The 12,884-nt window shown below is 45.0% G+C and overlaps 1 pseudogene; it reads left to right on the top strand.

Moving 5' to 3' along the window:
- The window catches only part of LOC137380516 (acyl-CoA dehydrogenase family member 11-like), a 105,333-nt pseudogene that overhangs the window by 69,927 nt on the left and 22,522 nt on the right, over positions 1-12,884 (top strand).

Below are 12,884 nucleotides of genomic sequence, written 5' to 3'. Positions count from 1 at the left end.
GGTCAGACTGAATGAGAAACATTGTAAACATAGGGGGAGGATTTCCTCTGGTTGTGATTTAGCAAAATCATAGCATTTTTGTTTAGAATCCTTCAACTTAATTCAAACTCCTGTAGTGTTTACCATGTTGTTAACACACAGGGCAGGACCCTGCCACCTTCCCACCTCCACCCCAAATAAGTCCATGGCGGGAAGGCCTTGGATGGCTTCCCACTGCTGCCAATTGAGGCCTTTAAGGGGCAATTAATGCCCAATTAAGGGCCTCTTCCTACTGCACTGCTATTAACCCAGTGGCAGGTGGGGCTGTCTCTACACAGGGAACACGACATGCAACCTCGTGCTGGTTGCTGTGGTATCCCTGGGTAGGGTGGTGGGGGATAGTTTTTCTTTCAAAGGCACTCAGTGCCTGATTGACGGACCTGGCATCAGAAAGGGGGGGCAACTGAGAGTCACCCCCTGCCCTTGCTACTGACCCCCCCCCCCCCCCCACCCCACAACGACCTCCACCCTGCAAACCCCTCCCACAATCGCTCACCTGTGGCCTGGGTCCATCAATGATCCTGGGCCTTGGGATATTTGACTCTCCCCAGTTGGGCGGGTCTTCTTGTGCATATATTTATTTTCCAATAACTATAACATAGGGCTGGATTTTAGGTCTGGGGTTGGAACTCTGATGTCGGGTGCATTTCTGGGTCCCATCGCATTGGCACTTGGCGCCCACTGTGATTTTTGATGAGCTGACCAATTAGCGGCCTGGGAGTGCGCTCGCCATCTAATTAAGGATGGAGACAACGCTTCTAAGGCTGGAAAGGCCAATAGGAGGTCCACCAGCACTCACAGATCGGCAGCCCCACCGTCAAAGGTGGTTTGTCGGAGAGAAAGGTGGAGGTGCCTTCTGAAGACTTTTGCAAAAGGTTATATTAAAACTGGCCAAAGCTGCCAGACTGCTACTTTGCAGGGCGAGCCCCTCCACAGGGCCGCCTACGACTGCAGGTGTGGCCGTCTCAGTATGTCAGCTACGGGGGTTGACGGTTGGGGTGGGGGTTTAAGAAAGTAAGACTTGCATTTGTATCGCGCCTTTTACAACCACCAAACATCTCAAAGCACTTTACAGCCAATGAAGAACTACGTGAAGTGCAGTCACTGTTGCAATGCAGGAAACATGGCAGCCAGTACACACACAGCATGATCCCACGAACAGCACTGTGATAATGACCAGATAGTCTGTTTTTGTGATGTTGGTTGAGGGATAAATATTGGCCAGCACACTAGGGATAACTCCCCTGCTCTCCTTCAAATTAGTGCCTTATGATGTTTGACATCCAACAGAGCAAGCAGATGTCTCATCCAAAGGACAGCACCTCTGACAGTGCAGTGCTCCCTCTGTACTGCCCTGGAGTATTAATGTAGATTTTTAGTGATCAGGTCCTGGAGTGGGACTTGAACCCAGAACCTTGCGACACAGAGGCAAGAGTGCTGCCAACTGAGCCTAAATTAAAATTAAAATTAGATTAAAATGATGCTGGAGTGGTGCCCCTCACCACCCTGCCAGTCTACTGCCGGGACGCCTCCTCCATGCATCGGTTGAAAATTCCAGTCGGCCTCAGAAGTTTGGCTGTAATACGTTAATATGCCCTTTAATTGCCTCAAATGGTTACCTGCCGCTAGTGGGTGGGTATTCATCACATTCCCCGAGCTTGCCTCTACCAAAATGAGCCAGCAGCGGGAACATGCTGGTAAACTGGTACCCTGCTGTCCTACGCCAATTTTACGGCCCTCCTGCCTCTGATGGGAATTGAAAATTCTGCCTGTCAAATCAAATAAATATGGGCTATTTGCTACCCAACCTGACAGGTTTACACAGACAGCTTCCATGAGAAACCAATCTGAACACAGGAATTTATAAGCCAAGAAGTTGACGGGAGCACATGTAGGTGTAAGATTTTTTTTAAAGCATATTTTGATCTTAGAGGCAATTGTATGGGTTTCACAATTTTCTGAAGAGAGTGTTGCAAGTCTCAACTGACCCCTTGATAACCCCATTCTAGTGTCAAGCTTGTTAAATCTCCTTGAGAAAGCCCCAGTTGGAAAACCTAAAACAAATGATCATTGAAAGATAATCCAAACTGTAACAAAACACTAGGGTGTGGGGCAACTACATTAAAACACTCTCCGCCATTATTTCATCCTTAGATATAAAACAATAGCTGCAAATAATATCTCTGTGAATAATCATGGCAAAGGCACAAAATCATGACTCACAATGTGATTCATGAACATCTCAATTGGACGTGATCCCACGTAAAATATAAATATTTATTGAAATGTTAATGAAATCATTAACATAGCTTGACCTTCAATTTAAGTAAAGGCTATCTTATTTTGAAAAGTTTGCGAAGCTTGATGAACTGTTTCACAATCCGTCAGTTGCCTGGATTGTGAAGAAGTCCGATTTCTGCGACAATAGCCTCAGCTTTTTGTATTGTTCAAGGATACTGTAGCTATTTTTTGGCATCGGTAAAGCACAATTTTGCAATGAACATGGGAGTGTGAAATCTGTCTGCGTTCAGCTGTCAGTAACCTATTTTTCCTTGAGAAATCTCTTTGATGTGAACTGCAATTAAAGGCTATGAACACAATATGCAAACATTGCTACTAAGTGTTTATGTCTGGTAGATGGAAAAGCAGGGTGAGTCACAGACTCTACAATTACTGTTTGTGTGTACTATTTTTTGTTTCTTGTACTTCAATAAGATTGAAAGATTTCTCTCATGGTATGTTAACCATGTGACTGCTGACAGGAGTACTGGGCCATAATTTTGCTGTAGCAGGGTATCTACATAGAACAGATCCAGTATGAACTTGATGGGCTGAATGTGTTGTAATGGCACTCTATCATTTTAAAGTGCAAGCAAAATAGATGAATGTGGCCAGCATTTTGTGCAAAGATCTCACAAATTACAATGAGGAGAATGACCAATTCATTTGTTTTCACCGTTCCTTTCAGTTTTCTTACTGGCCAGGCAGTTCATTCATTACAAATGATGAGAAGCCAAAACAACCATTCTCTGTGCGCTCAACAATGTCTTTCTATTTTATTTTACTATTTTGAAAGTTTGGGAGATGAAAGGAAATAATATTCATGGGATTTGTGCCTGTGTTTTTTCTGATGACTTTGATTGAGTTTCTAAGCTAGTTCAGATTGATTTAATTATGTCCGTTATCTTTCCCAAGCCACTAAATCTAGATATGGCATTTAACCAGCTGTTGGTGTGTCCTTGGCAGGACAGACTATGTTGTATCCCATTAAAATGTTCATGTGGACAGTGTGTTGCTGTTCACAACAAATGGGGCAACAGGCAGAAGGTCCGCAGTGAGGGCTTCTTTAGATTCATGTAGCTATTTTTTATATTGGTTTCAATGGCCGGTGCTAGGCATTTTACTAGAAACCCAAAGATAAACTTGCTGGGTGTGCCAGCCGGCCATGCATGCTAAGTACATTCAAGTCAAGCCTTTCCTTAAGTTGATTTAGCATGGTAGGGCTGGAGAATTTCCTGACCTTTGGCCACATTAAACCTGTCGAGTTAGCATTGTTGTCAATGTTTGCGGGAAACACAGATCAGAAGCGGACAGCTCCACTCCATCATCAACCCAATGTGAAAGCAGCAGCAGTAAGGCCTGTCACAGTTATAGTTTATATTGCTGTTAATATACGCTTTTCCCTGTGGGGGAAGTATTCTATTGTCTGCTCCACTACAAGTTGCTTTTAATTGTAACGATTTTAATGATGAAGTTGCTTCTTCTATGAGCCAAGAAGCTGTTTAATTTCAGAAGATTTATGCCTCGAAATTGATATTCTGCCTCTTTGCAATTTTATTGTCATTCTGTGTCCTGATCTGAGTCCCACCAATCATCAATCTAATTCTGTGGCAGTGTTATGAGTGCATAAGAAACCGTGGAGTGAGCAAAGACCCATTGTCTTAGTCAACTCAACAGAGCATGTTCAGTTACTCACACATAAGCACCTCTCAACAGTGTACACGAAACCTACGCTTCTGTGAATTCCATTCGATTTACTTAACATCCTGAGAGAGGTGAATAATCACAGGTAAAACTTCCAAGAAGATAACATAGTAACATTTCTCCCTAATCTCCAAAGATAATCGAGTGAAAACTTCAGGATGTCTGTTGAGCATTATAAACTACAGTATGCAGCCTGGGGGCAGATGCAGTTCACAGCTGAGCTTTCCAGAGTACCAGTAAATTTAACTAGTAGGAATTTGCCCTGGGAGACATCAAATGAAATAGTGACAGTTTTGGTTTTGAAAAGAACCAGGTTGTTCTTTCACTCATTTTCACATTTTCATTCATAATCATAGGTCAAACAATTATAGGAAGGGATACTTATGTAAGACACATGTCACTCCAGTGGAGGTCACTTAATAGTGTTACCTGCTCCATTGTCAGTCGTACAGCACACGAACAGATCTTCTTATCGGGCCATTAGCTTAGAATTAAGCATTCTATCAGCATCCTAAAGGTTACCATTGACCAGAAGCTGAACTGGACCAGCCATATAAATACTGTGGCTACAAGAGCAGGTCAGAGGCTGGGAATTCTGCCATGATTAACTCACTTCCTATCTCCCCAAAGCCTGTCCACCATCGACAAGCCACAATTCAGGAGTGCGATGAAACACTCTCCACTTGCCTGGATGAGTGCAGCTCCAGCAACACTCAAGAAGCTCAACACCGTCCAGGACAAAGCAGCCCACTTGATTGGCACCCCGTCCACCACCTTCAACATTCACTCCCTCCACCACCGACGCACAGTGGCAGCAGTGTATACCATCTACAAAATGCACTGGAGCAACGCACCATGCCTCCTTCGACAGCACCTTCCAAACCTGTGACCTCTACCACCCAGAAGAACAAGGGCAGTAAACGCACGGAAACACCACCACCTGCAAGTTCCCCTCCAAGGCACACACCATCCTGACTTAGAACCGCTCAATTTATCACAAAAACAAAAACAAATGAAACCCAAATGCCCACAGTAGCTGTGATCGCCCCCTCCATCCCACCCCAACAGTAACCCACCCCCTCCTGCCATCGCGCTTCTCTTCACCGCTGCCTCCTGCACCTGTCTGCTCGCCGCTTGCTCCACACCTCACCACTTCACCAACTTGGCCACTTGCTCCCTGCTTCACCCCCTACCTCTGGGCCACTCGCTCCCGGCCTCCCGTCTGTGGTGCATGCGCAGCACCATACTGACAGCAAGGGTCCGTTCTGCGCATGTGGGAAGCTGGGAGCGCTCTGATGACACCAGCGCTGAGCTGCGTTGTCAGGAGTCACTTTGTAAAATAATATACAAAGTATGATCAGTTAATAAACATGTGTGTTGTTCATTCTGTCGTTCAACACTTGATCACTTGTCCCTTTGAGTAAATCTATAATTATTCTGAATGTTCCCATTGGCCTGTATGCTGGAATTTGAGAATGTAAGTAAGAGACTTTAAATGTTTTTTAAAAAAATGCTCATGGTCTTGTTGTTTACACTTCATGTAAAATTTTCCTCAGTGAAATTTTTGAATATTTCTCTCTCAGCCTTTCTTCAATTTAAAAAAAAAACAGTTGAGCAAAACCTGCTGTAAACTTAATAAAAATATTCCATTGCTTCCGTAGACAGATAAGTACTGATGCATCACTACACTATACATCCAGTACACATGCTCAGACCGCACAATCCAAATGCAGCTCATAAAATTATAGCTCTTTACAATAGAGTCAATTGTTTTGGGAGAGGCTGAAGACTTTAAATAAACATTTTGAGGAAGGCCTTAAAATACTTAAGGTACAATGAATATGTTTCACCATGTTATTGTCAAATATTTTAATGTTTTCCTTAAACTCTTATTTTGGGCATTGGAAAATTCAGGTAGGGAGGCATGTTGAGGGTGAGGGCTGGGAGTGCGGAGGTACAGATGGAGGGTTAAGGATTAAGAATGCTTCTGAGGAGGTACCAACATGCACTCCTCCCAGGCACGAGAACAGAGGTTTGCACCTTGGCTGTGTTAGAGAGTGAGGTAGAGGGGTATGTACGTTGCGAGACACGAGTGAACAGCAACAGGATCTGGTGGCGGTGGTAGCCCAGGAGAACAGCTCTGTCGAGGAGAACAGAGATGTGGATGTCTGCCACCTTGCAATGAGAAGAAAATTGGTTGAATCACGCAAGCTCTCATATCAAGTATTGGAAGGCCTACCAGGGAGGCTGATGTTAATTGTGTATTAATCATGTATAATTGTGTGCAGGCAGTGAGCATTAACTGGAGATTTACTTATGCTTCTGTAAATAGGAATAGACTGCAACTGTGGTTGTTGGGTTAGGAGGTGCATGCTTGTAATATGTATCTCTGTAAATAAATGCTTATAAAAGTGTGTAAGGATTGGCTCCAGTTCTATCCTTCACCACCTGGTTTTCTGGAATATAACAGCTGAAACTGTAGGGAAACTATTAGAGAGGATTATTCGGGACAGGATTTACTCCCATTTGGAAACAAATGAACTTATTACCGAGAGACAGCGTGGTTTTGTGAAGGGGAGGTTGTGTCTTACTAATTTGATTGAGTTTTTTTAGGAAGTGACGAAGATGATTGATGAGGGAAGGGCGGTGGATGTTGTCTATATGGACTTTAGTAAAGCCTTTGACAAGGTCCCGCATGGCAAACTGGTGCAAAAGGTGAAGTCACACGGGATCAGAGGTGAGCTGGCAAGATGGATACAGAACTGGCTCGGTCATAGAAGACAGAGGGTATCAGTGGATGGGTGTTTTTCTGAATGGAGGGATGTGACTAGTGGTGTTCCGCGGGGATCAGTGCTGGGACCTTTGCTCTTTGTAGTATATATAAGTGATTTGGAGGGAAATGTAGCTGGCCTGATTAGTAAGTTTGCGGACGACACAAAGGTTGTTGGAGTTGCGGATAGTGATGAGGATTGTCAGAGGATACAGCAGGATATAGATCGGCTGGAGACTTGGGCGGAGAAATGGCAGATGGAGTTTAATCTGGACAAATGTGAGGTAATGCATTTTGGAAGGTCTAATGCAGGTGGGAGGTATACAGTAAATGGCAGAACCTTAGGAGTATTGACAGGCAGAGAGATCTGGACGTACAGGTTCACAGGTCACTGAAAATGGCAACGCAGGTGGATAAGGTAGTCAAGAAGGCATACGGCATGCTTGCCTTCATCGGTCGGGGCATAGAGTATAAAAATTGGCAAGTCATGTTGCAGCTGTACCGAACCTTAGTTAGGCCACACTTAGAATATTGCGTGCAATTCTGGTCGCCACACTACCAGAAGGACGTGGAGGCTTTGGAGAGGGTACAGAGGAGGTTTACCAGGATGTTGCCTGGTCTGGAGGGCATTAGCTATGAGGAGAGGTTGGAAAAACTCGGATTGTTTTCACTGGAACGACGGAGGTGGAGGGGTGACATGATAGAGGTTTACAAAGTTATGAGCGGCATGGACAGAGTGGATAGTCAGAAGCTTTTTCCCAGGGTGGAAGAGTCAGTTACTAGGGACATAGGTTTAAGGTGCGAGGGGCAAAGTTTAGAGGGGATGTGCGAGGCAAGATTTTTACACAGAGGGTGGTGAGTGCCTGGAACTTGCTGCCAGGGGAGGTGGTGGAAGCACATATGATAGCGACGTTTAAGAGACATCTTGACAAATATATGAATAGGAAGGGAATAGAGGGATATGGGCCCCGGAAGTGCAGAAGGTGTTAGTTTAGGCAGGCATCAAGATCAGCACAGGCTTGGAGAGCCGAATGGCCTGTTCCTGTGCTGTACTGTTCTTTGTTCTTTGTTCTTTGAAAGAGTGGAGGGTTCCATCTCCATCTTGTTTGGTGTCATCTCATATAGCACCAGAACTCTACCCGCAATGCTGGAGAATGTGGCCACCTCTCGGGATGTTGTAGCCAGTCCCTCACAAAGGGAATCAGTGTCAGCAGCCTTGGTGGAAGCTCAAGTATCTGTCTTGCATGCATAGGACCAGGAATAGGCCATACAGCCCCTTAAGCCTGTTACATCGTTCAGTTACATCATGACTGATCTGCACCTTACCTCTATTGACCGGCCTTGGTTCCATAACCCTTAATCCCTTTGCCTAACAAAAATGAGACTCTGGGCTCAAGCCCATGCTCTGCCTTGGAGAAGCAGGTCATTCACCTGGAACAAGTTGATGGATCACATTGGGAGGGGTTTTTGAAGGGTGTGAATCATCTTCTGTACTTTGCATCCTGCAGATTAATGGAAGGGATGGACTCTGTAGGAGTGGCAGAGGTGCACAGAGAATGGTGCATGTTGCCCTGTCTCAGGATATAAGCTCCCTCACCATTCCCTCCCCAGAGAACAGAAAATCTGCTAAGCTTGGGCAGAATTTTAGCTGCCAAGGGGAGCCGGACATGTGTGCGGGCGTGGGGGTAAAGTCCCCGAAAAACGGCATCAGGTTGGGAACCCAACACGTTCCCACCTATTTCCGGGGTTAACCCAGGCGGGCACCTGTCGGGAAAGTAATTTGAATCTGCAAACAGATAATTAACTTTGAATTGAACCCTGCATTCTGGGTTTAACAGCCAGCGCATGCGTTCCCCGAGCTGTCTGCATCTCGTCAGAGTGAACGAGGTGCGAGCACAGCTGGGAGTGATTGTTTACTGCAACTGATGTGCAGGGAAGCCTGTAAAGAGTGAAATCGCAAAGCTTGTGGTCAGCCATGGTGAAAGGCATGTGCTGACAGAATTAGTTCTGAGAGCTTAAAACCACTATTTTAATCTCAATTTCTTGACCACCCTAGACTCCTGCAGGGTAGGTTCAAACTGCCAACAAGGGGATGTAACACCAATTGGCCCATTTCCCTGGGGGTGGGATGGGGTAATGTAACGTATGGCCAAGGGTTGCACGGAGTGTTTACCAAAGCCAGCATCTTGGCCAGACATTGCTTTCAAGCAGGAGCCTCCTCGTCTCCCTCCTCTTCCTCCTGCTGCGGCTTCTGCTTCTGTCTGGAACGAAAGTCACACCTCCCAGCCAATTATTACATCCACGGTTTTCATTTAACAAGAGATTGCATCCTGGAGACTCCACGCCAGTGTCCGTCCTTTCATTTATTCCACCTGCTTACCTAAATAAAGCTCCTTCCATCCAGGTGTGTGCTGAGAGCACAATATTTTGCTCCAAAGCAATCTGCCAACCCACATAACAAGCTCTGGGTTTGTGCTGTAGCACGTGGTACATTCCTCTCACAGATGTCCAGGGTGGGCAACTGAAACAGCTGTCTGCCAGAAGGTACTAATATGTACGGATTTAACAAAATGACTAATACAGTAGCAATCAGCAATTTTAATAAGTAAAATTAGTTACACACAATAAAATGGCTTTGAGTATGGAAGATGGATATGGCCCCAATCCTTTGGAGAGGTGTTGACTGTGATTCTCTGAATTGTCTCTTTGTTCTGCTTGCTGCTCCTGCTCTACCCATCCCTCTTTGAGGTGGTCTTTTATATACCTCCAACTCTATGAGGCATCCTCATGACCATGCCATAATCCATGCTCAGCCAATCAGTGGCACTGTAGCCTCTATTACCCATATATGGACACGGTGCCTTTTAGCTACAAGGTATTACAAAGTATTTAAAGCACAGAACAGGCCATTTGGCCTAAGCCTTTTTCCATCTAACCCCATCAACATATCCTTCTATTCCATTCGCCCTCATGTGTTTATCTAGCTTCCCTTTGAATGCAAGTGTGCTCTCCTTAGAGGAGAGAGGTTAAGGGGAGATTTGATAGAGGTGTTCAAAATCATGAAGGTCTTTGACACAGTAAATAAGGAGAAACTGTTTCCATTTGCAGAAGGGTGAGAAAGGTAGAGACTCAGATTTAAGGTAATTGATTCAGAGGCGAGATGAGGAATAAACATTTTAGACAGCGATTTGTTAGGATCTGGAATGCACTGCCTGAAAGGGGGGTGGGAGCAGATTCAGTAGGAACTTTCAAAAGGGCATTGGATAAATACTTGAAGGGGGGAAAAAAAATTACAGAGCTATGAGGAAAGATCAGGGGGGTGGGTTTATTTGGAGAGCTCTAACAAACAGCCCCCTTCCCTGCTATGTCATTCCATGATTCTAAGACATATTTTCATTCAGAGCTTTTTATACTGTGTGCTGATGAAGCAAAATGGAATTTATCTGAAGAGCCTTGTCAATAATTTCCAGCCACATTATTAATGCTTTCTGCACTGTGTACAATGATCTCGATATGCCATTCATGGTACCTAATTGAATAGCTCTTTCAAGGAACTGCCATGGGCACAAAGGGCTGAATGGCCTCTTTCGATGCTGTTTTGTTATATGCTTCTATTCACTTAAACCTCTGTGGTAGCGGGTTCAACATTCTTACTATTCTCTGGGTAATAGTATTTAATACTATGTATGCTGTTTTGAAATCATACTGATGGTCGTAGCATTTAGATTAGATTAGATTAGAGATACAGCACTGAAACAGGCCCTTCGGCCCAACGAGTCTGTGCCGACCATCAACCACCCATTTATACTAATCCTACACTAATCCCATATATTAGACCACTTGAAAGCTGTTTTTTCCCTTCTGAAGCCAACCTTGCCCTGAGCTATTCTCCTTGAAATGATTCTATTCAGTTTCTTATAGTGGTTTTGTATCTGTCATGCTCTGATAAACAACACATGAAAAGTTTACGAATCTTCCATTTCATAAACCGAATGGTGACTGCAAGACACCGCAAAGGCCCGTCATCTGTAAGATTTACAGGGAAGCTGCTTCTCCAGATCTAGAACCCACTAATCAGAAAGGCTGAGGAAAAGCATATACAGGCCCCACAATGTAACTGCAGCAGCCGCAGTGCAATCTGTTTCAACAGAAAAGGTGTGCGACTGTCTTTATTGGTGGACTCAAGTCACTTCGACTTCACAGGCACTTGGCCTACAAAACATCCCCGGTCAGTTGAACGTTTTAAACTGGCTAACATTAACAAAGGTCTTTTCCAATGTTAGAAGTTGTTTGGGTGTCAAACTGGTACCTGCAGTACAATTGCAAAAAGGAGTTTGGATATGGCCAATTCACTTTGAGCTTCAGAGGCCACCGTATTTTGCCCAGGGCCCACACCCCAGTATGTTGTAGGCCCCATTGCAGTCAGGACCTGGTTAAAATGCAGGTTACATATATTAGAGGCCCTGAATTTATCTACACATGGGGATGGTGTTAAATCAAAGCATAACATGATTTTGTGACTTCACTCCAAAGCACCGGGTACAGATCGGCCATGATCTCATTGAGAGGCGGTGGAAAATGCTAAAGGGGCTGAATGGCCTCCTCCTGTTCCTATGCTGAGCTGGAAAATGCTGAGAAAAGTATTCCTGCCTGTTATGTTTACGCTGTGTTACTGGGTTTAGTTTGTAATATCTGATTTAACTCTGAGCAATGCAGATATCCCAATTGTGTTAAATAAACAAATAGTTTATTTACGACACATTAACTTAAAAGTTCTTACAGGATTTCAGTACATGTCTTAAGGCAGCCAGTATTCTATGGAAGCTTCTAGTCGTCTCTTAGGACTGAACTTTATGCCCCCCAAAAGAGCGGGGTGATGTAAAATGGAGCGGGAGGCTCTGGGGGGCCCTTCCCGATCCGCTCCTGCCTCCGTCGCAACTTTATGCAGGGCACAGGCAGTGAAAAACGGCCCGCCCACCCCAGGCCAATCAAGGCCCTAACTGGCCGCTTAATGGCCACTTAAGGGCCTTTGCCTGCCTCCATGCAGATGACAAACGCAGGAGGCTTTCTGATGGCCTGGGGTTGGGGGTGGGGCAACCTCCTGATCAGACACCCTATGCCTGATGGAGGGTCGTCCCCGCTGCCCCAACTACCCCAAACACCCAACATGTCCCCTTGCCAGGGCCCGAGCGATCACCCCCTGTGAGGCAACAAAACTTACCTAAGGTCCGAGGCTCCCCGACATCTTCTTCTGAAAGCTGGGTTGCAGTGAGCTGATTGGTCGGCAGCTCCATTAGGTGGGACTTCCGACCTCAAGCGGGTGGAAGTACCGCCTCAGAGCAATTAAAGCCCGGGGACCTGCAAAATACGGGTCGGAACCCCAGGCCAGGCGGAAGTGGGTTTGCCAACTAATTTTCAGTCGATAGCTGGCTCCCATTGGTAAGGGTAAAATCCCAGCCTTGATCCCTTGATTCCCTGAGAATCCAAAAATCTATCGATCTCAGCCTTGAATACACTCAATGATGTAGCATTCACAACCCTCTGGGGTACAGGATTCCACGATTCACAACCTTCTGAATGAAGAAATTTCTCTTCATCTCAGTCCTAAATGATTGACACCTTATCTTGAGGCTGTGCCCCTGTGTTCTAGATTTCCCATCCAGGAAAAATAGCCTCTCAGTGTTGACCCTGTCAAGCCCCTTCAGAATCTTGTATGTTTCAATGAGATAAGTGTGTAAGTTACTCCCTTATATTCAGAGGAAGTAACTTCACATGCGACTTATATACCAGATTTTACTGTACCAAATTTTGGGTGCCAAATTTGGATTTATCTATATTTTCTTATTTCTCTTCTTCTACAGGACGAGGGAACCCAAACTGTAAAGTTGCTATTGTAATGGCCAAGACGGAAACGAAACACTTTCCAAGGCAAGAAACAGATATGTCGGCCTTAGGTCCAATTAAAAGCTTTAAGAAGCTAAAGTTTATTTCCCAGCCCCGATGTTGAAGTTTGGATGGCTGAAGATTTTTGCAAAACACCTCCCTTTCCAACTGCTACATAGGAGGGGCACGTGTAGGAAGTTTAGGTAAG

The sequence above is a fragment of the Heterodontus francisci genome, chromosome 2 (genome assembly GCF_036365525.1).
Source record: "Heterodontus francisci isolate sHetFra1 chromosome 2, sHetFra1.hap1, whole genome shotgun sequence".
NCBI classification, from domain to species: Eukaryota; Metazoa; Chordata; class Chondrichthyes; order Heterodontiformes; family Heterodontidae; genus Heterodontus; species Heterodontus francisci.
This window is presented reverse-complemented; position numbering and strand designations above follow the sequence as displayed.